At 45.1% G+C, this 26,806-nt stretch overlaps 1 protein-coding gene and 1 long non-coding RNA gene across 3 annotated transcripts in view; one reads left to right on the forward strand and one right to left on the reverse strand.

The window, feature by feature from the left end:
- TDRD7 (tudor domain containing 7) overlaps positions 1-877 on the reverse strand; it is a 35,416-nt gene extending 34,539 nt beyond the window's left edge. The window contains exon 1 of one of the 2 annotated variants that reach the window (XM_020791332.3): positions 735-877. The gene's annotated coding sequence lies outside the window, so the exon portion shown is untranslated. Of the gene's footprint in view, positions 1-708 lie in introns of both variants that reach the window. The other variant, XM_020791331.3, reaches the window with a different exon arrangement.
- LOC140704786 (uncharacterized) lies at positions 833-17,898 on the forward strand. Its single transcript, XR_012084213.2, has 2 exons — positions 833-949; positions 17,791-17,898. It is a non-coding gene; the product is annotated as an uncharacterized LOC140704786 (long non-coding RNA).
- Positions 17,899-26,806: the final 8,908 nt, after the last annotated feature.

Here is a 26,806-nt window from a genome sequence, read left to right on the forward strand (position 1 = left end):
TATGATATAAACAAGCAGGATCTGGCATTGCTCATATTTACTATGCTGCAGGCATTCCTGCAGCCAACACGGATTTAGGATTTTTCAGTGGTGGTGATTTTGCACCCTCTGAGGCTTCAGCGATACCAAAGATTGCTGATCAAGAAACGAAACCTCGCCTGACTTCCTCTGGCTCCGGAATATTAAATCACAAAAATAATCTCAAAAGACATTTTTCACAGGATCAACACACACAGAAGTCAGGAAAATGGTGAACCAGAAGATAACTAGAGCTCCCCCCAAAAATGGGGGGTGGTGGAAAGAGACCAGGGCAAAGTTAGGAGCTACCCGGGCCAGTAATAAAGATTATCCTCCCTTCCCAACGTAAGCGGACATGACTGCCTACGGAATGAAAACATACCAGAGACCGCAAAGTGAGAGACCGTGAGGTAACAAGCATTTTACCCGAGGTTAATATATCTCAGAACAGATACAAGGGAGCACAAGTGACATTACATATTTGACACCCCACGGATTTCAAGTGGGGAAGGGGATCCCGTTTAAATAACGAATGGGGCGTGGTTTTTATTTTTAATTTTAAAAGAAAAATCAGCCTTCGAGCAGGAGTGTGCTCCATATAACGCACTCGCCACCCTGGAGCCACTGCAACGCCTCAGCCCCGAAAAGCGGCAGCAAGGGCAAGGAGGAGCAGACCGCCCCCCAACTCACCCACGCGAGCGGCGATCCCCACCCACCCTTGGGGTCCCAAGCCGGCGAGGGCGCGTCCTCTCTTCGCTGCTGCAGCCGCAGCCCCGGCCTCGTCCCACACCGCCTCGCTCTGTCTGGCCTGACCGCCGGCGCGCGCACTCTCGCGCGCGACCCCCGGCTTGGCAAACAGCTGCGCAGCGCACTCGCGCGACGACCCCGCCTTCCGCCGACACGCAGCCAATGACGCTCACGCCTCTCCCAGGTACGGAGGAACCTCTTGCCGAGCTACCTGGGGTTGGGGGGGTGGGTGCGAGGGGGCGGCATCGCATCGAACACAATGGCTGCGCATGCGCCGCCTCAGCAGCCCCGCCCCAGGCAACTGCAGCCCCGCCTTCTCCCTCTCCCTCCCTCTCTCTCAACACGTGCAGGCGTCCAATAGGATTGGCGTTTAAGGGTGGAGGGTGGTTTCGCTTTTAAAATGGGGCTAAGAGGATTTGGGCTCGTTATCCGAGACGGAAGTAGAGTGCTTGCTCTCTCTCTCTCTCTCTCTCTCTCTCTCTCTCTCTCTCTCTCTCTCTCTCTCTCTCTCTCTCTCTGTGTGTGTGTGTGTGTGTGTGTGTGTGTGTGTGTGTGTGTGTGTGTGTGTGTGTGTGTGTGTGTGTGTGTGTGTGTGTGTGTGTGTGTGTAAAAAAGCCCGAAAAACTGTAACTTTCCATCCCAATTTCCTGCCCAGCTCTGCCATTAGCTGGGCAGGAAAAATGAATGAATGAATGAAAGTACTCTGATATGCGTAGTTCGCTTGCTCATGCCAGGCTTTAGGACGTTTCCAGCTGGTTATGGATCCTAATTACTGCAAACATTCACCACTTTCTTCCCATAGTTTGAAAGCAACATATTGCAAATAATGTTGCCCATAATTAGTGCTTTTCTGAAGTTTTAATCTCCTTGAGCTAAACTAAATTATCTTGCGGGATAATCGTAATTGTCAGGGCAAATTAGTAGACCCTTTATATTAATTGTGCTTGCTAAATCATAATTTACACAAGCCCTATTGATTGTGACAGGCTACTTTAGTTAGTAACCAAAATTAGTTCTGTGATTACAATTTAATGAGAAATAATGTTACTTCTTTTAAAATTTAACTAACGGTGTAAGTTACTTTTACAGTTGTGGGAGACAGGTGCATGGTCTCACTGCTTAGGTGCATTTTTTTTAGCACAGGGTGGTGTCCTGCATAATTCTGATTTTTAAAAAAAGTACCTAAAAGTGATTATTTTGGCTGCTCTTGAATAATTAATAAACAGAGTTCATTTTCAAATTTGTAACTACAATTATAACTAACTAGGCCCTTAGATCATAACACTTTGGTCCAGAGGCAAGAAAGTTACTCCTCATCCAGATAGCAGATTTGTTCCCCTATGTCTACTCCAATGTGTGCTGATAAGATTGGTATTTTCTCCACCATCCAGACAACACAAGGCTTAAATTAGTCTCAATAGTGTCAAGAGAATGTGTACAGATATTAAAGAAAAATGGAAAGTCTCAAAAACCAGGATTTCCTAAAGGATATTCTAACTGCCTCCAGTTGGCATTTTTGTATGTTTTTTTCTACTTTGTTCTGGAAATGGATTTCAGGCAGCAAGTTTTTCAAGAACAGAGGCTTTCAGTTTCATGTGACTATGCTAAAACAAGAAGGGCAATAAAAAATTCCAATAGAGAATATAGTTCTGGGATACCTGAAGATAAGTTATTTTTAAAGACAGCAGGCTATTGAAATGTATTAGCAGGGGATGTCCTCTGCCAAGGGCTCCCATTTGAAACATAGTAAAGAGCTACTAAAATAACAAGAAATAAAAACCCAGCAGAGAATATTATTTTTTAAAGGATTCCTTAAGGTTTTTGAAATATTTTTGAAACATTTCTTGAAGAAGGACTGATTTCTTAAGGAGAAGAAGAGGTTTAAGAATACATGTGGAAGGAAACCACAGTCAATCTTGGCAGAGTGTGTGGAAATTTTTGTGACTAGAAACCCTCTAACTACACAGAGGATTAAAGTTCAGGGACGTATAGAGCAGAATTAGCTTCAAGTCTTTTCTTAATAGACCACCCCTTATTGCTTCATTTTCCTCAGCTGGCAATAACTGTTTTCAATACTTCACTCAATGACACTGGTATGAGAAAGAATAAAAGGTTTCCTTTTACTCACAGTTCTTCATAGATCAAAAACATCGTATTGTAGAAAATATTGTCTGGTTACATGAGCAGAGCTTAACAGAGTGGTAATTGCATGGCTTATTATATGCCAGACTATTACAACAGACTACATAGCTGACAGAACACTCCATTGCTAACTGTCCAGAGACTTATAGGTAAAAACAATTTTTTTAAAAAAAGCCCTAATAAAAAAAGACAAAAACATAGTAGCCCCTTAGAGACTGTTAGATTTTAATGTGAGCATTTGTGGATAATGCCTGACTTGAAAAAAGTGGCCTTTCTTCAAAATTCCCAGGCAGAGAGGGAACAATAAACTGCTGCTGGATAGACTGACATTAACCCCAATCCATGACGATCCCTCCCATCTAAAATCTCTTAAAGGCAGCATACGAAGGTTGCTGTAGTCCAACAGTAAGATCCATGCTTATTAGGCACTAAGTGATGCCAACCAGCACAAAGCAGAAAGAATAAATTCTCCACCTGCATGAGCCCTTAATTGTAAAAGGTTAATAGTATGGATGACTGTTAGTAAGTCTGTCTGCAACTATTGCTTCTCAAATTCTATTGCCTTCTACAAAGTCGACTGAGACCTCAACAGGGGGGACCTTATCACCATTAATACTGCTTCCTGAATCTTTCTGCAGTGTGATTAGATAACAAAAGTGAGGATAAATTTGAGTCCCAAATTAAACTTTTTAAGAAATAAGTTAAAATTCTGATGTTCTAGGAATTGATGCATAATTTATATTTAAAGAAAATTTAAATGGAGCCACTCTTCCATTATACCCCCAAAGCCCCAAACTCAGTTAATGAAACAACTTTCCTCCCTCCACCTTGGCTGCGGGGGTAAACCACAACTGTCCATTCTAATGGTTTCACCACCTTCCCCTCACTTCTGGGCAAGGCGGGCCTGGGGAGAAATCCCCCTCCTGTCTTAAGATTCGGGAATTCTCTTAACAAATCACAGACCTTACTAGCCGCTTTATCACTCCCATCTGTCTGCACTGCGCTGTCATTCGTGTTTGCCTCTTTGTCAGTTTCCACTCTAAATTCCCGCGCATCACTCCACTCTTTTATAACCTCCTCCGACACTATCAGATCTTGCTCCTCCCCTTTGTTTCCTTCCTTGTCTTCCGCTAAACATACAGGTACCTCTACCATCTTTCCCTCCTTTACCTCCTCCTCTTCTATTTTTATGAGTTCCCCCTCTACGCATCCGCACGTCTCTTCTTGTCTATCCTTTGCTGAGGATGGCACACTAGCCTCCTGTCCTTCACACGCCCCCCTGACGAGTGGGTCGTCCTCTCTTCTGCTTCTGCGCCCCTGTCTCCCTGTTGGGAAAAATAATCTGTGTTAGCGTGGGTACTGCCCTTCTTGTACTGCACCTTGAACGTGAATGCTTGGAGACTTAAGTACGAATGTGTCAGCCTAGGGTTAGTGTCCTTCATCCAATTTATCCATTGCAATGGGGCGTGGTCTGTGACCAACGTGAAAGCAGCCCCTAGTAGGTAGTATCTAAGTGCCTGTATTGCCCACTTAGCTGCTAGAGCCTCCTTTTCAATTGTAGCATACTTCTGTTCTCATGTACTCAACTTCTTACTAAGATATATTACTGGATACGCCACTTCCCCCTATATCTGTGACAACACTGCCCCTATTTCTCTGTCAGAAGCGTCTGTTTGTACTACAAAAGGTAAAATCGGGAGCATATCTACTTGGAAGTTCTGCCAATATTTCCTTCACGAAAGCTTGGTGCTCCTGTCTTCCCCAGATTACCTTATTCGATTTCCTCTTTACAGTTAGATCCGTAAGGGGAGCTGCTATTTCTGCAAAGTTAGGGACAAACTGGCAATAATATCCTGCCAATCCCAGAAACTGTTGTATCTCCTTCTTAGTTCAAGGTACTGCTCAGGCAACTTTATCAACTTTATCAGACACCAGTTGGATTTTTCCTTGCTCTACCTGCAACTCCAAAAACTTTACTCCCTTCTGAGCTATCTTACATTTTATGGGGTTCACTCTTAACCCTGCTCTTCCTAGTTTGGTCAGTACCCTGCGGAGGTGAGTTAGATGCCCCTCCCAACTGTTGCTGTAAATCTAGATGTCATCTAGGTAGGCCCCTGAGAATTCCCTCACTGGTTCCAACACCTTGTCCATCAATCTCTGGAAGGTGGCCACAACGCCATGCAACCCAAATGGCATTCGGGAGAAATGAAACAGCCCTTTGGGGGTGACAAAGCTGTCTTCTTGTCCTCCTTCCTCAGGGGCATCTGCCAATAGCCCTTTGTGAGATCCAGTAACTTGAAATACTCGGCCTTTCCTAGCCTCTCTAGCAAGTCCTCTATCTTAGGCATAGGATATGCGTCAAACTTAGATATCTCATTCAACTTTCTAAAGTCTATACACAATTGTACATTACCATCTGCCTTTGGCACTACTATGGGATAACTTAGCCAAGGGCTATGTGACGGTTCTATCACTCCTAACTCTAACATTTCATCAATTTCTTTGTTTATCATCTCCTTTAAATGATGAGGCCAATTCCTTCCCCCTGATCGCACCATTACATGGTGTAACGTGTTAATTGTATGCTCTATCAGGGTTGTGTACGCTGGTACTCCTGAAAACATATGTTGGAACTCCTGTTCAATCTCTTTCAACTGTTGTTGTTTCTCATCTAAGTCCTCATTAATAGTAATTCTTAGGTCCTTTTGCAGGCAACTGTTGGCTTCAGGGCCGAAACTTTCCTCTCCCACTTCTCCCTGTAAGGCTTCCCGTTCCTTCCATTCCTTTAAGAGGTTCACATGGAAAAACCCCTTTTTCTTTTTCTTGTCTGGCATCAATATTTCATAATCTACTGGACCTATTCTCTGAAGAACTTCATATGGGCCCTGCCATTTGGCAAACAACTTGGCATTTTCAGCTGGCATCAACAGTAACACCTTCTGCCCAGGTTCAAATTGTCTAGGTTTGACCTTTGTGTCATATCTTCTCTTCTATCCTTGTTGCACCTTCAGTAAATTTTCCGTCACTATTTCTGTTGCCTTTCGTAGGTGTTCACACATCTCTATTAACTGTTGCACCACTATCTGGGCTTCGTCCTTCCCACTTTCCCACTTGACTTTTACTAGGTCCAAGATTCCTCTGTGATTCCACCCATACATCATTTCAAACGGAGAGAAACCAGTGGAAGCTTGTGGTATCTCCCAAATTGCAAACACCAGAGGGGCTATCAATAGATGCCACCTTCGAGGTTTCTCCATCACTAACTTCCTTAGCATACCCTTTTAATGTCTTATTAAACCTTTATACTAGCTCATTTGTCTGAGGGTGATAAACAGCTGTATGAACCGGCTTCACTTCTAGCAAACACCACATCTTTTTAAAGGTCTGACTCACAAAATTTGTGCCTTGATTGGTTAGAACTTCTTTGGGAAAACCCAGCCAGGAAAACACCTGCATCAATTCCCTCGCTAACACTTTGGCCATGGTAGACCTCAATGGTATAGCTTCTGGATACCGGGTGGCATAATCTACTATAACTAAGATGTGAGTATGCCCCCCAGCTGACCGTAACAATGGTCCCATGATATCTATACCTACTCTCTGAAAAGGCTGATCCACCAGGGGCATGGGAATAAGATCCGCCCCAGACCTGGGTTTGGCTTGAGTTTTTTGACACTTGGGGCATGTCAGACAGTAATCTGTGATATCTTTATCCATCCCTGGCCACCAGAACCTTTGCTTTATTTGTGGTCCCATTTCCCCATCTGACAAGTGTCCAGGCATTGGTATATCATGTGTCAGCCTTAAAACCTTCTTCCTCCATTTCTGTGGCACTGCCAGCTGTCATCCCCCTTCTTCATTTACCCAGTACAGCAACCCCTCACATATTTCCAACCCCTTCTTCCCTCTTACTATAGTTCCCACCTCCTGAGTCCATTGAAGATATTCTTGCAGGGTGGGGTTGTCCTGCTGCCACATTTGTGTCTGTTTGCATGACGTCTCCTGTAAAAATCGCTCTCATCCTCAGTCTCTGTACAGTCCCCTTGCAAACCATCTTTAGAGGCGAGTACTGAGCGGGTCCCCACCCAGTCCCGACCTAATAACATCTCCCAAGACAACCCTGGAACCACCCCCACCTTCATCCATTGTGATTCTTCTACTTTCACTTCTGCCCACGTTGTTTGGTAAGTCTTAACGTCTCCATTTATGCATTTTACCACTAGTCCTTCCCCCATCTTTTCCTCTTTCAAGTCTCGTACCAAAGTCTTGCCACGCCCCGTGTCTATCAATGCCCTCTTCCTTTCTCCATTCACCCATGCTTCTACCAACCTCCCAACCTGCTTGCTCTGGCCCAGATTTCTCTACTGTCTTTTGTTGCTATCCTACCCAGGAACAATCAGCCCCTGGGCAGTCTTGTCTCACATGTCCAGGTAGGCTGCAATCAAAACACACAGGGCATCCATCCTTGCCCATTTTCAGACCAGTGCCCAGCTCGAACAAGCGGTGATCAAAGGTGATGGGTCGCACTGGCTTTGAGCCCATTGGTTTGAAGGAGCACCCACGATTCTTCGCTGCGCCATTCATCTCGGGTGTGCATCACAAACCAACTCCTGGGCTTGGCACTGCCGTCTTCTCGCGTGCTCTCCCACACTCACCCCATGGGGTGGAGTTTTCCTTACCGACGTCGTCTGCCATACAATAATCTTCCACTAGGCGGAGCACCTCTTCCAACGTCTTTGGGTTATTCTTCTGTACCCAACTTTCACATTCGTACTTAAAGTATTGACTAGCTGTTCCATAATGATTACCTCCAGTAATTGTTCTTTGGTCCTTTCTTCTGGTTTCAGCCACTGCACCAGGTTGGCTCTCATTCTCTGGGCGATCGTCCATGGATGTACTCCTGCCTTCATCTGCAGTTCTCTAAACCTTTTCCTATACGCCTCTTCCATCAAATTCAAAGTCCGCAAGTTCATAGATTCACGGGCTTATATTAGGAGCATCCTGAAAAATCATACTAGGGCTTATTTTCAGGTTATGTCTTATTTTTGGGGAAACGGTATAATTTCCACTAGTTCCAGTGCTCAAGCAGTAAGTGTTGCTGCTTATGTAGCTGAAACTGCGTAACAGGAAAATACTGGGTAGCTCAGTGGTTTAGGCATCTGCCTGCAGAGCCAGAGGTTGGGAGTTCAACTCCCCACCGTGCCTCCTTGACAAGGGCTGGACTTGATGATCCATAGGGTTCCTTCCAGCTCTGCAGTTCTAAGATTGTGATTATGATGATTAATACCAGCAGGTTTAAGGGAAACAACACAGTGCTGTTGTTATTTTTCATCAAGTCATGTTTGACTTATGTTTCTTTATGAATTAATGATGATCAAATAGATGCATCATTTAACAATCCTGCTCTGATTGTGCAAATTAAAGGCTATACTTTAACATTAAAATTAATCAGTCCATGTGTCCAATGTCTAGTAGTCTCAATTCAATCACTGGAGCATCCACAAAGGGTTTAGGCCTCATTTGATCTGTTGTTGTGAGCTATGGCAACCCATAGAATCATAAAATAATTGAGTTGGAAGGGGCCTATAAAGCCATGAAGTCCACATTAGGCATCCTTCAGTCTTGAGAGACTATGGTAACGTGCTCTGTATGGAGGACTTGGAACAGTGTCTAGTGTGGCTGAGAAGGCCAATTCGAGAGTGACAAGCCCTTCCACACTGAAGACAAATACAGTGTGTCCCCTGTCCAGCTTCCTGATTTTGCTGGTTTCAGGACTGCCTCTTTGCCTCGGCCTGCTGGACAGGGGTCTCTTCAAATTGGGAGAGGCCATGCTGCACCGCCTGCCTCCAGGATGAACACTCAGATGTCAAGTTTTCCCATCTGTTGAGGTCCATTCCTAAGGTCTTCAGATCCCGCTTGCAGATATCCTTGTATCACAGCTGTGGTCTCCCTCTGGGGTGATTTCCCTGCACTAATTCTCCATATAGGAGACTTTTTGGAATCCAACCGTCAGCCATTCTCACGACATACCCAAGCCAACGTAGACATCACTGTTTCAGTAATGTGTATATTGTAAAATCTCCAGCTCATTCTAGGACTACTGTATTTGGAACTTTGTCCTGTCAGGTGATACCAAAAATGTGTCGGAAACAACACATATGGAAGCTGTTCAGCTTCCTCTCCTGCCGTGCACAAAGGGTCCAGGACTCACTGCAGTACAGGAGTGTGCTCAGGACAAAAGCTCTATAGACCTGAATCTTGGTATATTCCGTCAGCTTCTTATTAAGCCATACTCGCTTTGTGAGTCTGGAGAACATGGTAGTTGCTTTGCTGATGCGTTTATCCAGCTTGACATCTAGGGAGAGCCAAGGTACACAATTCATGTGTGGAGATGGTAATAGAGGGACGTGAGCCACGCCTTAACCCATGATTTGTGTTTTCTTCATGCTGATTATTAATCCAAAGTCTTAGCAGGCCTTGCTAAAACGATTCATGAGTTGTTGGAGGTCTTCAGCAGAGTGGGCAACAATGGCTGCATCATTTGCGAAGAGGAGGTCCCGTATGCATTTCAGTTGGACTTTGGTCTTTGCTCTCAATCTAGAGAGATTAAAGAGCTTTCAGTCTGATCTAGTCCGGAGATAGACACCTTCTGTTGCAGTTCCAAAGGCATGGTTCAGCATGACAGCAAAAAAGATCCCAAAAAGTGTTGGTGCGAGGACACAGCCCTGTTTCACTCTGCTTTGGATGTCAAAGGGGTCTGATGTTGAGCCATCAAAAACTACAGTGCCCTTTATTTCCTCATGAAAGGACCTGATGATGTTAAAGAGTCAAGGTGGACATCCAATCTTAAAAAGGCTGTCTCTGCTAACCAAACCAAAAGCGTTTGTGAGATCTATGAAGGTCACAAAGAGTGGCTGTCGTTGTTCCCTACATTTCTCCTGCAACTGTCTGAGGGAGAATACCATGTCAGTGGTGGATCTATTAGCTCGAAATCCACACTGTGATTCTAGATAGACTCTGTCTGCAAGAACCTGGAGTCTCTTCAGCACAACACGGGCAAGCAGCTTCCCTACAACACTGAGAAGAGAGATGCCACGGTAGTTATTGTCGTCGCTTCTGTCTCCTTTCTTCTTATACAATGTGACGATGTTTGCATCCTTCATGTCCTGTGGTACTCCACCTTTCCTCCAGCAAAGAAAAAAGATTTCATACAGTTCGGTGGTGATGATCTCTTTACAGCACTTCAGCACTTGAACAGTGAGGGAATCCAAGGCTGCCTTTATTTCTGCTAAAGTTGGTTCGCTGTCCAACTCTTCCAAGACAGGCAGGCACTTGATGTTATTTAGTGCCTCTTTGGTTACTACATTCTCTCTGGAATATAATTCAGAGTAGTGCTTCATCCAGTGTTCCATCTGCTGTGCTCAGTCCTGGATGATCATGCTTGTAGCAGACTTCAGGGGAGCAATTTTCTTCTGTATTGGACCTAAAACCTGCTTGATATCGTCATACATTCCTTCAGTGTTACCTGTGTCCTCTGCTATCTGTATCTGAGAGCAGAGCTGAAGCCAATAATTTTTGGAATATCTCCTGGCAGCCTGCAAGAGCCTGCAAGTTGTACTCACTAGGACAGGCTTTGTATGCTGCCAGAGCTCTCTTCTTATCCTCAATGGCTGGCATCAACTCCTCTGAATTGGCTTCAGACCAGTCGGCCGTCTTTTTGGTCTTCTTGCCAAATGTGGACAAAGTAGTGTTATACACAGCATTCTTGAAATGTTCCCATTGTTCAGGTGCATTTGTAGCAGCCAAGCCTGGAAGGGTTTCCTCAAGTGCCTGGGCAAATTCCCCCACTTTTCTTTTATCATGATTCTTGCTGGTGTCAATATGTGGTCTTCCTCCTTTTTTGTGTGATACAATCTATTTGTTCGCAGTTTTACTCTGCTACACAACAGGGAGTGATCAGCATCTCAATCAGCACTCTGATAACTGTCTGTGATCGTAATACTGTACTAGGAAGGCTAGAATGTCTAGTGAGAATCAAATTGAGCTGATGCCAATGCTTCGATCTTCGATGTCTCCAGGAAACTGTGTTGAAGCTTCGTATTAAACAACGTGTTGCTGACACAAAGACCATAATAACAGCAAAACCCCAGCAAGTGTAGGCCATTTTCATTCATCTTCCTAGTGCCAAAATGGCCTAGACAAGTGGGCCAAGAATTGTGATCAGCACCAACTCTAGCATTAAAGTCTCTGAGAATGAACAGCGGCTCTATCTCAGGGACTTTTTTGATAGTAGCCGCCAAATCGTCATATAGAATTTGTCTTTGACTTCTGTTGTGGATGACAGTGTTGGTGCATATGCACTAATAAGGGTGACCGGTCCCCCTGATGAGTAGAGCTGCAGAGACAGGATTCTTTCACTCCCCACAGTAGGTGAAACAATGGATCTCAACAGAGTATTTCTGACCACAGAGACAACACTATGTTCCCTGATCTCATTCAGTGGTTTTCCCTGCCAGAAGAATAAGAATTTTTTTTTTTTGACAGATCCCATGTCGGCAATCTCGTCTCTTGCAGGGCAACAATGTCCATCTGCAGCCTACTCAGTTCCATGTCAATGATAGCTGTCTTGCACATGTCATCTATTTCCTGCAGGTCGTCAGAAAAGCCAGGGGTCATTGTCCAAACATTCCAGGTGCCCAACTTTAGGGCAGAAGATTTCTTATGATTGTTGCATGGTGCAGGGTTATCGATCTGCTTGTTGGCTTTCACCCTAAACCCCACGCACCCTTTAAGGTTAACAGACCAGGGCGAGGTAGCGCCTTATTGGCTGGGGACTGCCCAGCTTAAGACGGGCTGCTGTTACCTAGTGAGGTGCAATGACCTCTCCCACCATTGGAGGTAGCCCCTGGTGTCATGATCTACGCCAATTGAGCAAAGACTTATAACCGGTAACTGCTACTTCCGTGTTATTTCAACTCTATATGTGAAGCTGGAGTCTCCTCTCCAGAGCACAAAGCCTGGGTAAAATAATATGAAGGATAGGTTGTTACCCAAGCAGCAAATCCCCCCTCTACACATTGCTGAAATAGTCCAGTGGAAGGGCAAGAGCCAATACAACTGGTTCCAATCATGTCACAGGAGTTGCCAGAACGACACGCACTGCCTCTGGGATTCCGGCTCTGAATTTTGTCTCAAGGTTAACTCCTGAAACCTTTTCCATCAGCATTGGGTCCTAAGTTCTGCTAATGCAGGAATCCAAATCAATATATATATGACAGATGGTTGTCCAGTTTTCTTTTGAATGTTTCCACCATAGGAGGAAGGAGAGGAAACGGCACTACAACTTTAGCTTAATGCTCTCCTGGTAAATGTAAAAATGGCGAGAAAGACAGTAAGTACTAAACAACCCAAATAAAGAATATATACTTTATTAAATACATACACAAAATACTTTGGGCTGTAATAAGTAAATATTTTAGACTATTCAGTAATTCCTTTAAAGTCATATAGAAGCACTCATACACATAAACAAGCTCACATACAGAAACCCACAAATACTACCTAGAAATAGCCTAAAAGTAAGTTTTCTAATCACCTGAGACTCTCATTTTTTAAAAAAATAATATAACAAACTTTAGTAAATCTGTACAAAAAGCTACCAAGGGTTTACTCATCTATTTAATATAATTCATTAATACCTATCCTATATCCTATTTGAAAATACTTATTTCCATAACTCGAGTGATCAGCACAGCTGTATATGGTATTGTGTGTGTGTGTGTATGTGTGTGTGTGAGAGAGATTTTAAACACACACACACACACACACACACAGAGATATCTATGTCTAGATCTGTATCTACCAAGGATGTTGGTAAGTCTTGGGACATGAGTTCCATGTCCAAGTGTGAGTCTTGGGGTTCAAGTCCCAAGTCCCAAATCTAAGTGTGAGTCTTTGGTACCAAGTCCTGGTCCCCAAGCCTTGAGTCCGAGTCTTGAGTCACTTGAGTCACTCCAAGGCTTGGACATTTGGGATTGGGAACCAAAGACGTGAGCTGTCCAGCACCACCACAAGCCACGGTCACCCGCTGACACCACTAGCCTTACCAGCCACTGCTGCCACTGCCAGCTCCATCACCTTCAGAGACAGCGGGCCAACTTCTGTTCCCAGAGCCAGCCTGCTGCCTCTGCCCACACATGTGCTGGCCAGCTTATAGGCCGGTGCATGCCCAGGGACCGTGGACTGATTCCAGGAACAGAAGTATTCTGTAGCCAAAGCAGATCAAAATAAGTCCTCATATATGGTCTGCCAGGTGAAGACTTCGCTCAAACTGAGATTAGTTTGAAGGTTTAGTGCAGACACAAGCAGTGTCAAACAAATATGGGTCAGGTCTCCCCTTAGAACCTTCAGAGGCTTCTTAATCCCATTCCCTCTGCCGGAATGAAGTACAAGGACCTGCACAGAGCATCTAGACATTCCTGTAGGCAGGCCTGCCCTGAGATCTGTGCCTCTCTTTCTTGAACCCCTTTTCAGAGTTGTTGCTTTGTTTGGGAAAATTTCAGGTCCAGGCCTCTTGAGTGAAACCTCTGTCCCATGGAGGATCATGGAACAGGCCTTAGGCTTGGCGATCCTCAACACCATTGGCTTCCATAGGAAGTATGGTTCTAACCAAAGTTGCTGGATTGTTCCTTGTGGCTGTGGAGCTGTAAAATTCTTCCCCCCTCCTGACAATTTATCCCCTTTTATTCCCACATCCACTTCCATGTGTTTTACCTGATCTAACCTATCCAAAGACTTGATAGAGTTCTCAGCTATGCATCTGTAGCTTCACAGTTGGCTTCTCTGTAACCCTTGTAGAAAAATAAATAAGAGAGCTATTTGAACACCCAAATAGCACAGTGTCCTACCTGCCTTCGCGAATAAATTGATTGGGGAAGTATTTTTCCCAGAAAAGAGCACCTCCACCTTCCCAAACCGACGAAGCGTCTGTTAAGGAGTAGGCAATGGAATGGTGATGATGCAACAGTGTTAATGACTGTCCCTATGGCAACTTATAGGTTGGTGGGGCAAGGAACATAAATGCCATAGAATGTGATGATGTAAGATGATGTAATACACTGATGACACCCAGCTCTACATCTCCTTTTCACCAACTGCAGGTGATGCCGTCCTGTCCCTTCAGCGCTGCCTGGGGACCGTACTGCAATGGTGTGAGTGGGTTCTCTATTACCTTGAGGAGTAATTCTTCCCGGGGAGACAAAAGAGGAGTCAGAATTGAAAATTAAAGTATTTTTATTAACAATTGGGTTCACTATTGGGTTCACTTCTTCTTCTTGGTTACAAACAACAGAACTTTGAACTGATAACTGGGGAGGAGAACTCTCCCAAAACCATAACATGGATTTTTCTTCATTCAAATCTTTTAATAGTAAATTCTTGCTTTTTCCTCCTCCTCCGTTGGTTGCCTCATGAAGTTGTTTCGTACTGCACACAGGGTCCCGCAACAAGGGTGGCGGGCCCAATCTCCCTCTCTCTGGACTCTTTCCTCTAATTCTGGTGGGATATGATGTACCAGACGTGCTGGACCTTGTTTCATCGGGTACACCAGCACCTTCCATTCCTCCGGACTCAAACCAGGGATGATGGGTCTTATCTTACTGCTAGCTCGGTTTTCTTCCTCTTCACTCGTTAGATTCACTGAGGGTCTTTTAACTGGAACTGAAAAGACTTGGACATCTCTCTCTGTTTTCCCGGATTCGCTCTCTCTAAAGACAGACACTTTCTCCGTCTCTTTAGAAACGCTTCCTTCTTCAGTTGTTAAGAATACATCTATCTTCTCTCTCTCTTTTAACACCTCAGGTCTTTCTACTGGTTTCTTCTCCCTTTCACCATGAACCGGTCTCCTGTCTCCTCCCTCTGGTCTATCTAACGGTCTCAACTGCTTTTCTTTCGCGCGCGCTCCTTCCTCTCGAGCTCTTTCTACTTTCGTCTCGCGACTTTCCTCTACCTCTTCTGCTTGTCTTTTTGCCTCGGGTTTCTTTGGTTTTTCTGATTCTACCTCAATTACCTGAGGGGACGGCTCACTCTTAGTGGTCTCTCTATTCTCCTCCTCACAAATGGATTGCAGGAAAATGGGCTGAGGTTGAACCCGGACAAGATGGAGGTTCTGAGGGTGGGTGCCCCCGTGGGTGGCAGCTTGGGTGACTCTCGTTTGGGGGGGTGACCTTGGCCACTAAGAGTGGGGTTTGCAGCTTGGGGATCCATCTGGACCCGGCGCTCACCATGGAAACGCAGGTGGCATCGGTAGTCTGCACTGCCTTCTTCCACCTTTGGCGGATTGCCCAGCTGCAGCCCTACCTCGATACGGGGGTGCTCACTACCTTGGTGCATGCTCTCGTAATCTCAAGATTAGACCACTGTAACGCGCTCTACGTGGGGCTGTCTTTGAGGTTGATGCGGAAACTTCAGGTGGTGCAGAATGCGGCAGCCAGACTCCTTAATGGAGTGAGAAAATACCAGCATATTTCTCCTACTCTAGCCGCACTGCATTGGCTGCCCATTCGCTTCAACTTCAAAGTTTTAATGCTTACTTATAAGGCCCTAAACGGTTTAGGACCTCGATATTTGGCTGAACGCCTACTCCCACCAAGTTCTACCCGGATCACCTGTGCGGGTCAGGAGGTGAGGCTGAGGAGCCTGACGTCGAGAGAGGCCTGGAAGGAAAAAACACGAAATCAGGCCTTCTCAGTGGTGGCTCCTTGCCTCTGGAACAACCTCCCTCCGGAGATTCACGTGGCCTCTATGCTGGGTATCTTTAAAAGCCAATTAAAAACATGGATGTTTATTCAGGCCTTCCCTCCAGTCAATACAGTGGTGCCTCGCTTAACGATGTTAATTGGTTAAAAAAAAACATCGCTATGGGAAAACATCGTTAAGCGAAACACCATTTCCCATAGGAATGCATTGAAAACCGGTTAATCCGTTCCAATGGGAACGGATTATCGTCCTTAAGCAAAAATCCCCTGTAGCAACCCCCAGACCTACTGGAGTATCCCACCCTGTAGTTATGCTGCCACCAACCATTCGCTCTCCCAAGTCACCCAGACCAGGAATGGATTTTAATACACAAGAGAACAAGGTTTATTGAAAAAACAAACAGGGTAAATAAAAGGATCAGGTAAATAGGATACTGGAACTTGGGATAGTCCCAATCATACACATACAACAGATTGGTTCCCACGGAACACTTTAAGGTAACGCACAGACCCTGAACTTATCCGTTCTGGCTACCTAGATAGAAACCTGAACCTATCAGGTATGTACTATCTGACGAACAGTTGTACCCAGTCTGACCCACAGACTCCAACTCCACTTCTCCACGTCAGCTCTCTTACGAAGGACTTCCCCCAAATATATACAGTACAGCTCCTCCCCCCTGATGTCCCGCCTTCCACTCCCCATAGGATGGAACTTTCCCTCCAAACCCATGACAGACAGGTACCATCAGTGCGGTATGTGACATCCCCATAGGAAACATCGCTAAGTGAAACAATGTTTCCCCCATCGGAAAGCTATTGAAATACATTGAAGCCGACTCAATGCATTTCAGTGGCTTTCAGATGTCCGTTTTTGCTCATTTTTAAGTTTCTTAAAATGTTTGAAACCTGTTTTAAATGCTTGGAATCGGTAGTGCACCTTGTGAAACCTATGCACACTTAGTTTGGCTTTGTTCTGAGTCTTCGTTAATTTTTGGTGATTTTTTGTTTTCCCCATTTAAATCCATTGAATGGACAGTCCAATGCTTTTCAATTATTCCAAGCATTTAAAACAGGTTTCAAACATTTTAAGACACTTTTAAATGAGCAAAAACGGACATCGTTAAGTGAAATTCCCCCATAGAGAACATCGTTAAACGATGCAGAAAATTCCTCAAAGAAACCCATCGCAAAACGAAGCAATCGCTAAGCGAGGCACCACTGTACTTGATTCCTTCTTCTCACTTTTTCTTTATTTATTTTTACTCTATTTTCTTGGTTTTTTTTTATTCTTATTTGAAGATTTATGTAACTATGTGTTATTTTATTAATTGTTTTTGTTATATTGGAAGCCGCTCAGAGTGGTCGCATAGACCAGATGGGTGGGATACAAATCAATCAAACAAACAAACAAACAAATAAATAAATAGCCCAAGATAACCCAGAGCAACCATGAAGAGCTAAGGAAGGGAGGAAAGACATGGATCTGTTAATCTTTCTGACGGACAAGCCATCTTCAAAAGAACTCTATACCTTTTAGTCTATTTATTGAGCTGTCCTTCCATTCATCTACCCATTACCTTTGCCTTGACTTTTGGCATGAAAGACCTAGTCTGTTTTTCAAATATAGCTGGTTTGAATTCCTGATTGGCATTTCTTTTCAATGCGAGACCAACACAACATGCTTTCTACTTTCCTAAGGAATGTGAAAGTGAAAGTGAGAGAAAGCACCAATTTCTGCAACATCAAGTTTCTCTTAGTCTGATTTCCCCAAGTCTTTATATCTTTTGATCACTGGAATTGCTCTGCAGCCAGATAAGTTAACCAGTGGGCTTTTCAACCACTATCATCAGGAAAGGAACCTGGGTATGGTGAAAGAGAGACAAAGTTGTGTGGTGATGTGGATTTTAAGAAAGTTTAGAGAATGTACAACTTTCTCACCTGCCAGGATGAGAGGAAAAATCTTAAGTGGGGCCAGTGTTTGATCCCTTGCCTGACCTCCAGTACAGCCACCTGTATCTCGCTGTCCCTAAGCAAGAAACCTGCAGCCTCTGAAAAGGAGAGCTGCAGGGGCTAGAGAGTGACTGCTAATGAAAAAACATTTAATTGTCTTGTCTGTTTTTCTCAGTTTTCTGCAAAGTTGCAGAAAGAGCAATGGGAGAGTGGTGGAGAATGAAGGCAGAAATGAAGACAGAAAGTACAGGGGTTAAGGACAAAGGACCGCTGGCATTTTCCACACAAGACTTCCAGGACACCACAAAAACTCTTGTTAACTTCTCAGCAGTAAACCTCTGAGAGGTGGAGGGCAGGAGCATACCCACGGACCTGTTCCCTCTATGTCAACATCCCTGCTGGCCCTAGAGATGGCATATTCAACCTTAGTGAGAAAGGCAGTCTACATAAGTGTTGTCATCTGATGACAAGCCCCTTTCCTTCTCCTGAATGTAGCCTGCACAACCAGCCAAGAAGGATGTGGAATTACCATTTGAGGTACATCAGCTCCATCTCTCCCAATGTTCAAGAAATTACTCAAAGACGGAGTTATGTAAGGCAGCCTTTAAGGACATCTGACTCTCAGATTATGTAAATGTTAATGTTTGAACCTCAGGCTTTTGTAAACCACAACACTTGAGTTGGCTATATCTTCATTCTGATTGTCATTACTGTACGTTTTATGGGAACAAAGTGGGTGGGGTTTTGCTTGTTTGTACCCCAACCAGAGTGGTGTGAACTCACTAACTGGGCAGTTGAATGAATGAATGAATGAATGAATGAATGAATGAATGAATGAATGAATGAATGAATGAATGAATGAATGAATGAATGAATGAATGAATGAATGGAGATACAAACTGATATTTTATTTTTATGCACTAGCAGTGTACCTGCGTGGACTTTTTATATCTGTTGTAACCTAAGCAATTGCAGTAAATAAAGCAACTGTTTCTTCCTTGTTTTAAGAGGTCTCTGTGGCAACCCCAGACCTACTGGAGTATCCCACCCTGTAGTTATGCTGCCACCAACCATTCCCTATAAGGAGTCACACAGACCAGGAATGGATTTTAATAAACAAAAGAACAAGGTTTATTGAAACAACCAACAGGGTAAATAAAAGGATCAGGTAAATAGGATTCTGGGACTTGGTATAGTCCCAATCATACACATTCAACAGATTGGTTCCCACGGAACACTTTAAGGTAACGCACAGACCCTGAACCTATCAGTTCTGGCTACCTAGATAGAAACCTGAACCTATCAGGTATGTACTATCTGACGAACAGTTGTACCCAGTCTGACCCACAGTCTGACCCACAGACTCCAATTCCACTTCTCCACACCAGCTCTCCTACGACGGACTTCCCCCAAATATATATACAGTACAGCTCCTCCCCCCTGATGTCCCGCCTTCCACTCCCCATAGGATGGAACTTTCCCTCCAAACCCATGACAGACAGGTACCATCAGTGCTGTATGTGACACCTCCCCTCTTTATAAGTTGTTTTGCGGGGGAAAAGCTAAAGTGCTTTTCTCCAAAAAACAACCAGGATCAAAACACTTAAACAGTTATACATTATAATACAATTCCATAACCCATACTTACTCACTCTAGGTCAAACATATCACTTATGCATTTAAACATTAATATTTGCAATACATTAAGTTACCATTATTAATACAAACCAAGCCTGTTCACTAAACAGGTACATTTAACTTTTGGTCACCAAAATATACACAGTTCATGGTTTCTTCGCCGTCTTCACTCGTCGGGTCTTCTTGACAAGGCGTCAGCAACACAGTTCATTGACCCTCTGACCACCTTCACTTCAAAGTCAAAATCTTGCAGGTTTAAAGCCCACCTCATAAGTTTACTATTATGGGTTTTCATCGTCTTTAACCACTGCAGTGGTGAGTGGTCAGTGCACAGAACAAAATGTCTTCCCCAGATGTAAGGTTTGGCCTTCTGAATCGCGTATACTATGGCCAGGCACTCCTTTTCCACGGTTGCCAAATGTCTCTCACCTTTCTGGAGTTTCCTACTCAGGTAGGACACTGGATGCTGGTCACCATTTTCATCCTCCTGGCAAAGAACTGCTCCTACCCCGCTGTTAGACGCATCGGTGTAGATGATGAACTCCCGGTCGAAGTCGGGAGCACGCAGCACTGGATAATGGATGAGCGCCTCCTTCAACCTCTGGAACGCCTCCTCACAGTCGCTGGTCCACGGGATGCGGTCATCAGTCTTCTTCCGTGTCAGATCGGTTAGCGGAGTCGCCATCTTGTTAAACCTCGGGATGAACTTTCTGTAGTAGCCCACCAACCCAAGAAATGATTTGACTTTTTTCTTGGTATTGGGTCTGGGCCAATCACGAACGGCTTCTATCTTGGCCTCTAGGGGTTTGATCACTCCTCCCCCTACTATGTGACCCAAGTATTTTATTTCTGGGCTACCCAGCTGACACTTGCTTGCCTTTACTGTTAGCCCTGCTGCACTTAACCTCTGCAGCACTATCTCCAGGTGTTTCAGGTGATCTTCCCAGGTATTGCTGAAGATCCCTATATCGTCAATGTAGGCCACAGTAAAGTCATTGAGCCCTGCTAAGGTCTGGTCCATCAGCCTTTGGAATGTGGCTGGTGCATTTCTGAGACCAAAACTAAGGACTCTAAACTCATATAGACCGAAAGGGCTGCAAAATGCGGTCTTTTCCTGATCCCTGGGATCAATCCTTAATTGCCAGTAACCCTTTACTAGGTCCAACGATGAAATGAACCGACAACCCCCTATGGTTTCAATCAGATTGTCTAGCCTGGGCATTGGGTAGGCATCAGGAGTGGTTACGCGGTTTAATTTCCGGTAATCTACACAAAATCTAATGCTCCCATCAGGCTTGTCCACCAGGACTATCGGAGAGGACCAAGGACTAGAAGAGGGGACGATTATGTTCTCCCTAAGCATCTCGTCCAGCTCCTTCCGCACCTTGTCCCTATAGGGTCCCGTCACTCGGTATGGGGATACTGCTTGCGGGGGTGCATCCCCTGTGTGGATCTGATGCATCACTCCCTTCACTATCCCCGGCTTATTTGAAAAAACCTTATGGTATTTAGTGAGCAGCACTTTTAGTTCTTGCTGCTGGTCTTGGGTGAGAGCAGGACTGATCTTCACTTCATCTGGGTTGTATTTTACTTCCCCTCTACCCTCCCAGAAGGGCAATTCAGCTTCCTCACTCTCAGCTGCTTTTATGGCAAATAAAACCCTCTGTTCCCCTCTGTAGTACGGTTTCAGGGCATTCACATGTACCACCTTCCGTGCTTGGTGTTCCTCCTGTTCTATAAGGTAGTTCAGGTCCGACATCTTGGAAATGACCCTGTATGGTCCTGCCCATTTGAGCTGCAGTTTGTTCTCTTTGCAGGGCCTAAGCCAAAGCACTTCCTCCCCTGGGTTAAAGTGCCTCTCCCTGGCTTTCTGGTCATACCAGGTTTTCTGTCTGACCTTCTGAGCTTGCAGGTTTTCTGCTGCTAGCTCTAGGTTTCTCTTCAGGTCATTCATTAAAGTGTCTATATACGTCACAACATCTTGTGGGTCATCCTGGGTGATCTGCTCCCAATTCTGTTTGATTAAATCAAGTGGACCTTTTCTCCCAAACAAAAGTTCAAACGGACTGAACCCGGTACTGGCTTGGGGCACTGATCGGTAAGCAAACAAAAGGGATTGCAGCTTCTGGTCCCAATTGTTTGGATTCTCTGCCAAGTAAGCCCTAATCATGCGCATCAGAGTCCCATTGAACTTCTCTGTTAACCCATTACTTTCGGGGTGATAGGCAGTGGTTTCCTTGTGTTTAATTCCACAGATTTGCCATAACCGTTTCATGAGCTTTGATGTAAACGATGTGCCCAAATCTGTGATTATTTCTGAGGCAAATCCCATCCTGGACATATACCCCACCAAGGCATCTGCCACTGTGTTAGTTTCGATGTTAGTCAAGGGAATGGCTTCGGGGTACCTCGTGGCATGGTCCACAATGGTGAGAATGAACCTGTTCCCCCTCTTTGTGGCCTTGGGCAAAGGTCCCAAAATATACACTCCTATACATTTGAACGGGGTGTCAATCACAGGCAAAGGGCACAACTTCGCTTTGGTCCTGTCACGGTTATTCCCCTGCCTTTGACACACATCACATTGTTTACAGAACTCCTTGATCTGCTTCCCTATTTCAGGCCAGTAAAAATTTTGTGTGATTCTCTGCTGTGTTTTGTTCACCCCTAAGTGCGCAGCAAACATGTCAGAGTGCCCCCTTTGTAAGATCATGGGGCGATACTTTTCAGGTACCACTAGCTGACTTCTGATCCCATCTCCCCCTTTTGAGATATTCATCAGGGTCTCTCTATATAAAATTCCCTTTTTCTCTCGAAATCTCGCTGGGGTTTCAGGTGTTAGCTGGGTGTCCGTCACCTTTTCAAAACACTTTCGGAGAGTGCCGTCTGCCTTTTGCTCTTGGCCAAATTTGCTGTCCGTGGTTAAGGGTTCTGCCACAGCTTCGGGACTACCCTCATCTGCTTCAGCCTCGGGCTCTTCAGTACCCCCCTGAACTGTCCCCGTGGTAGCTTGTGAGCGTGTAATCACTAGCACCCGTTTCACATGTTCAGCCAGGTCATTTCCCACGAGCACGGCTGCTGGCAGAGTCGATGAAATCGCTAGCCGCCAAACTCCCCTCCAGCCTTGAAAGCTCACAGGTACCTCAGCTACTGGCAGTGAGATCACCTGCCCCTCAATCCCTGCCACCTTCAGGCTCTCATTTGGGATTATATGCTTCTTAGGAATAATGTCTGGATGGCACAGGGTCACCTGGGAACAAGTATCCCTTAGCCCCCTATACTGATGGTCAAGTATTCCTACGTCCACCCCAGCGGTCTCAAACAATTGCGAATCTGTCCTAACTAGTAAGCAGCGCCTGACCTCCACAAGAGGACCATTTTCCCCAGCCTGATCAGCAGATGTAACTGGTCCAGAGTGAGTCGCCATGGCCACAGGCTCCCTCAGTGGCAAGGAGCTTTGCTCTGTCTGGACACAGAACACAGCTTTTGGCTTGGTTCCACTCAAATCATGAGGCAAATTTCCCTTTAGCTGCTTTAATTTCTCACACTCTGAGATTAGATGGCCCTTGCCTTGACAGAAATAACATTTTCTGCTGTACTTGGAGTCTTTCTCATCTGTTTTTGGTTTTCCCTCCAAAATCTGAGGTCTTGGTGGTTTCATGTCCGAGGGCTTCCCTTCAACATGGGCCCCTCCCCCTTGCTGGTTTTTCCCTGGTCCCTGAGAGTACCTGCTGTAGGTTTCTTTGGGCTTACCCACAGATTTCCCCTCAGCACCTAAGGGCTTCCTTATTTGGGAAATAAAATCTGCGATCTCCGCCGCTTCTTTTAGACAGGCTGCCTTCCCCATTCCCTGGGTTCCCCTCATTATTATTGTTATTCCTATTTCTACTCATTATTTCCAGCTTCTTCAGCTCAAACGCCATTCTTTCTAACTCCAACTGTCTCTGTTTCTCTTCCCTTTCCCTTTCAAATTGTCTTTGTTTCTCCCTTTCCCTTTCCTCCATTTCCCTCACCCTCAGTTCATGCTGTTGGGCTAGGAGCATTTTTCTGAGTTCTGAGGTCAGTTCTCCCGTGCTCTCATCCTGCACTGAGCCAAATTCCTCCTCAGAACCTTGGTCTCCCTGTGGTTCTCTCACTTCCCCCATTTCTGCCATTTGGCTTCGAGTCAAGGGCATAATCCCCCCAGAATAGGCTGCCTTCAAAAGTCACGCCTCAAAATAAAACGACGACTTTTTTCCTTTTGCCTCAGAAACAGCCTTCTATAGACTGCTGCTGTTCCTCCAGCACCAACTTGCAACTGTTGCCAGGTAGAATCCACCCCCTCTGCTAGGCCTCAAAGCAGACAGGCTAGATCACTGTTACTTCACGCAGCTTTGCCTCAGCCCTTTCCCGCCACACGGGTTGCCTCAGAGCTCCCTAATCTAGTCCCCCAATCTGAGTTTGCACGTTCTTCCACTAGCCTACCTCCCCGTGAGGTAAGCCTAGAAGATTACCTACGCGCCCTCAGATTTTCCCTGACTAGACCCCCCTTGCTCTGGGCACACTTGCCAAGGCTTTGCTGGACCACTGGACAACTGGACCAGTCGTATCCCACCGCTGGACACCAAATCAATGTGGCAACCCCAGACCTACTGGAGTATCCCACCCTGTAGTTATGCTGCCACCAACCATTCCCTATAAGGAGTCACACAGACCAGGAATGGATTTTAATAAACAAAAGAACAAGGTTTATTGAAACAACCAACAGGGTAAATAAAAGGATCAGGTAAATAGGATTCTGGGACTTGGTATAGTCCCAATCGTACACATACAACAGATTGGTTCCCACGGAACACTTTAAGGTAACGCACAGACCCTGAACCTATCAGTTCTGGCTACCTAGATAGAAACCTGAACCTATCAGGTATGTACTATCTGACGAACAGTTGTACCCAGTCTGACCCACAGTCTGACCCACAGACTCCAACTCCACTTCTCCACACCAGCTCTCCTACAACGGACTTCCCCCAAATATATATACAGTACAGCTCCTCCCCCCTGATGTCCCGCCTTCCACTCCCCATAGGATGGAACTTTCCCTCCAAACCCATGACAGACAGGTACCATCAGTGCTGTATGTGACAGTCTCCATATCCTCCACATCTGTCTGTGAATCACCTTGCATGTTTGGGAGTTTGGAAGCAACCTTCCCAATGTGGATGATACAGATAGACTAAATGTATCCCTCATGAATGAACAGACAGACAGACAGACAGACAGACAGACAGACAGACAGACAGACAGACAGAAATATAAAAAAGAGAAGAGCTGGCAGAATTTTATTTCAAAACAAATCCAGAAGAGTGTTGAAGTATGTCAACCTTTTCTATCTTCCAAAACATTCAGAAATGGAGGCAGTTTCATCCTTGAGCAACAAAAACAAAAAAGAGGAAAATCTAGCATGAAACTCCCGAATTAGAATCCTTGCACATATTTTATACTGTCAGATGCGGGCTGAATAAATATCAGGAATGGCTACCCCACTAAAGCAAATACTTCTGCTCTTAAATATTCTATTCATCATACTTTGTCAATAAAATCATAGTTGACAGTCAGCTACACCCAATCTGATTTAATTCTGCCACCTAAGCTGCCTTCTCTTTGCTTTGTGCTGGGGCACACCTCTCCTCCTGCATTGCAGGGGCTCCTCCTGACCTCACTTCGTTGTAATGCTTAGTTTTCAACTATGCCATTCCCTCTTCCTTGTTTCTGTCCATTTCTATAGACATGAACCTTCCCTCTGCAGTCTGAATTGAAACCAGTGTGAAAAGTTTGTCACTGCTGATTCTGTTGATAGTATAAACAGTAGCCACCACATTCCACTTGTCGTCCACGCTTTTAACAGCTCTCAATATTGCCTTTCAGACAAGCAGTGCCACAAATTTCTATTGTTCTTTCACCTCTTTTATAGTCCCACTTGGCCTAAGTAGGTGGTGCTCTAGAGCTGTTCTCTGTTCTGCATAGCCGCCATCCCAACTGTTGCCATCCCCAGGGTCATCCATATGGTCTTCACAAGGGGGCTTCCACTGACCTGCAAAGGAGCAGCTAGGGCATCTTGGCACTTGGCCATTTTGGTTTTCCTTCTAAGGCACATGCATGTTTGGCCTCAGGATTGCCCCACCCTGGGCGGGAACATCTGGTCTGCATCTTCCCCTCATTCTCCTTGATGCCCTTCCTTTGCAACTGCCTTTGGAAAGTTACTTTTAGAAAGTAACTCGTTGCATTACTCACTGCTTTGGTGTTGCCAGAAAGCCATTATTGTTACAGTCCTACTGTAACAATTAAAATAGTTAAAATAGAACAAACGTTAAAATAGAACAAAACAGTTAAAATAGAACAAAAGGCATAGGGAGAAGAGAGAGAGGGTGTGATCGTGTAAGGAAATAGATTACGATTTTGACCATTTGTGGAGACTTCTGGCATGATCCATTTCCTGGTGATCGCATGACGAAGAGGGAAACATGCTCCAGCCCACTCCCAATTCATCCCCAAGTTGGACCTTTTTGGTCCCACTGTAGGGCTTCTACTTTTTGGGGCTGGGCTGGAGTGATTCCTCAGCAGACAGAAGGGTAACTTTAAAGGATATTGCTTCTATTAAAGCAACCCTTTTCTGGTGTGACCTGGCATGTGCCTTTTAACCCCTCTGATTGCACCCAGAGAGACTGATAGCAGCTTAAATAATTAAAAGTAAGCTATAACAACTGACAAAGGTCCACATAATCAAAGCGATGGTTTTTCCAATAGTGATGTATGGAAGTGACAGCTGGACCATAAAGAAGACTGACCGCCGAAGAATTGATGCTTTTGAATTGTGGTGCTGGAGGAGACTCTTGAGAGTCCCCTGGACTGCAAAGGAGAACGAACCTATCAATTCTAAAGGAAATCAACCCAGAGTGCTCACTGGAAGGACAGATCCTGAAGCTGAGGCTCCAATACTTTGGCCATCTCATGAGAAGAGAAGACTCCTTGGAAAAGACATTGATGTTGGGAAAGTGTGAAGGCAAGAGGAGAAGGGGACGATAGAGGACGAGATGGTTGGACAGTGTCAGCGAAGCAACCAACATGAATTTGACCATACTCTGGGAGGCAGTGGAAGACAGGAGGGCCTGGCATGCTCTGGTCCATGGGGTCACAAAGAGTCGGACATGACTAAATGACTAAACAACAACAACTGCTGTCTGGATAGCTCAGGGAATTAGGTATTTGGCTGCAGAGCTAGAGGCTGGGAGTTCAATTCTCCACTGTGCATCTCAGAAGAGCCAGGCTGTGTAGCTTTGGTCAAGCTGCACAGACTCAGGAGGCCCCCAGGAGAAGGAATGGTAAATCAGTTCTGAAAACTTTCTACCCAGAAAACCTTGAAAAGGGTCAGTATAAATGAACATTGGCTGGACACCACACAGTTCTTAATTAGTGAGTTATGCCGGTAGCACTGGCTGAACAGCTCAGTGGTTTAGGTATCTGGCTGCAGAACCAGAAATCGGGAGCTCAGTTTCCTATTGTGCCTCCCAGAAGAG

This window comes from Pogona vitticeps, chromosome 2 (genome assembly GCF_051106095.1).
Source record: "Pogona vitticeps strain Pit_001003342236 chromosome 2, PviZW2.1, whole genome shotgun sequence".
NCBI lineage: Eukaryota > Metazoa > Chordata > Lepidosauria > Squamata > Agamidae > Pogona > Pogona vitticeps.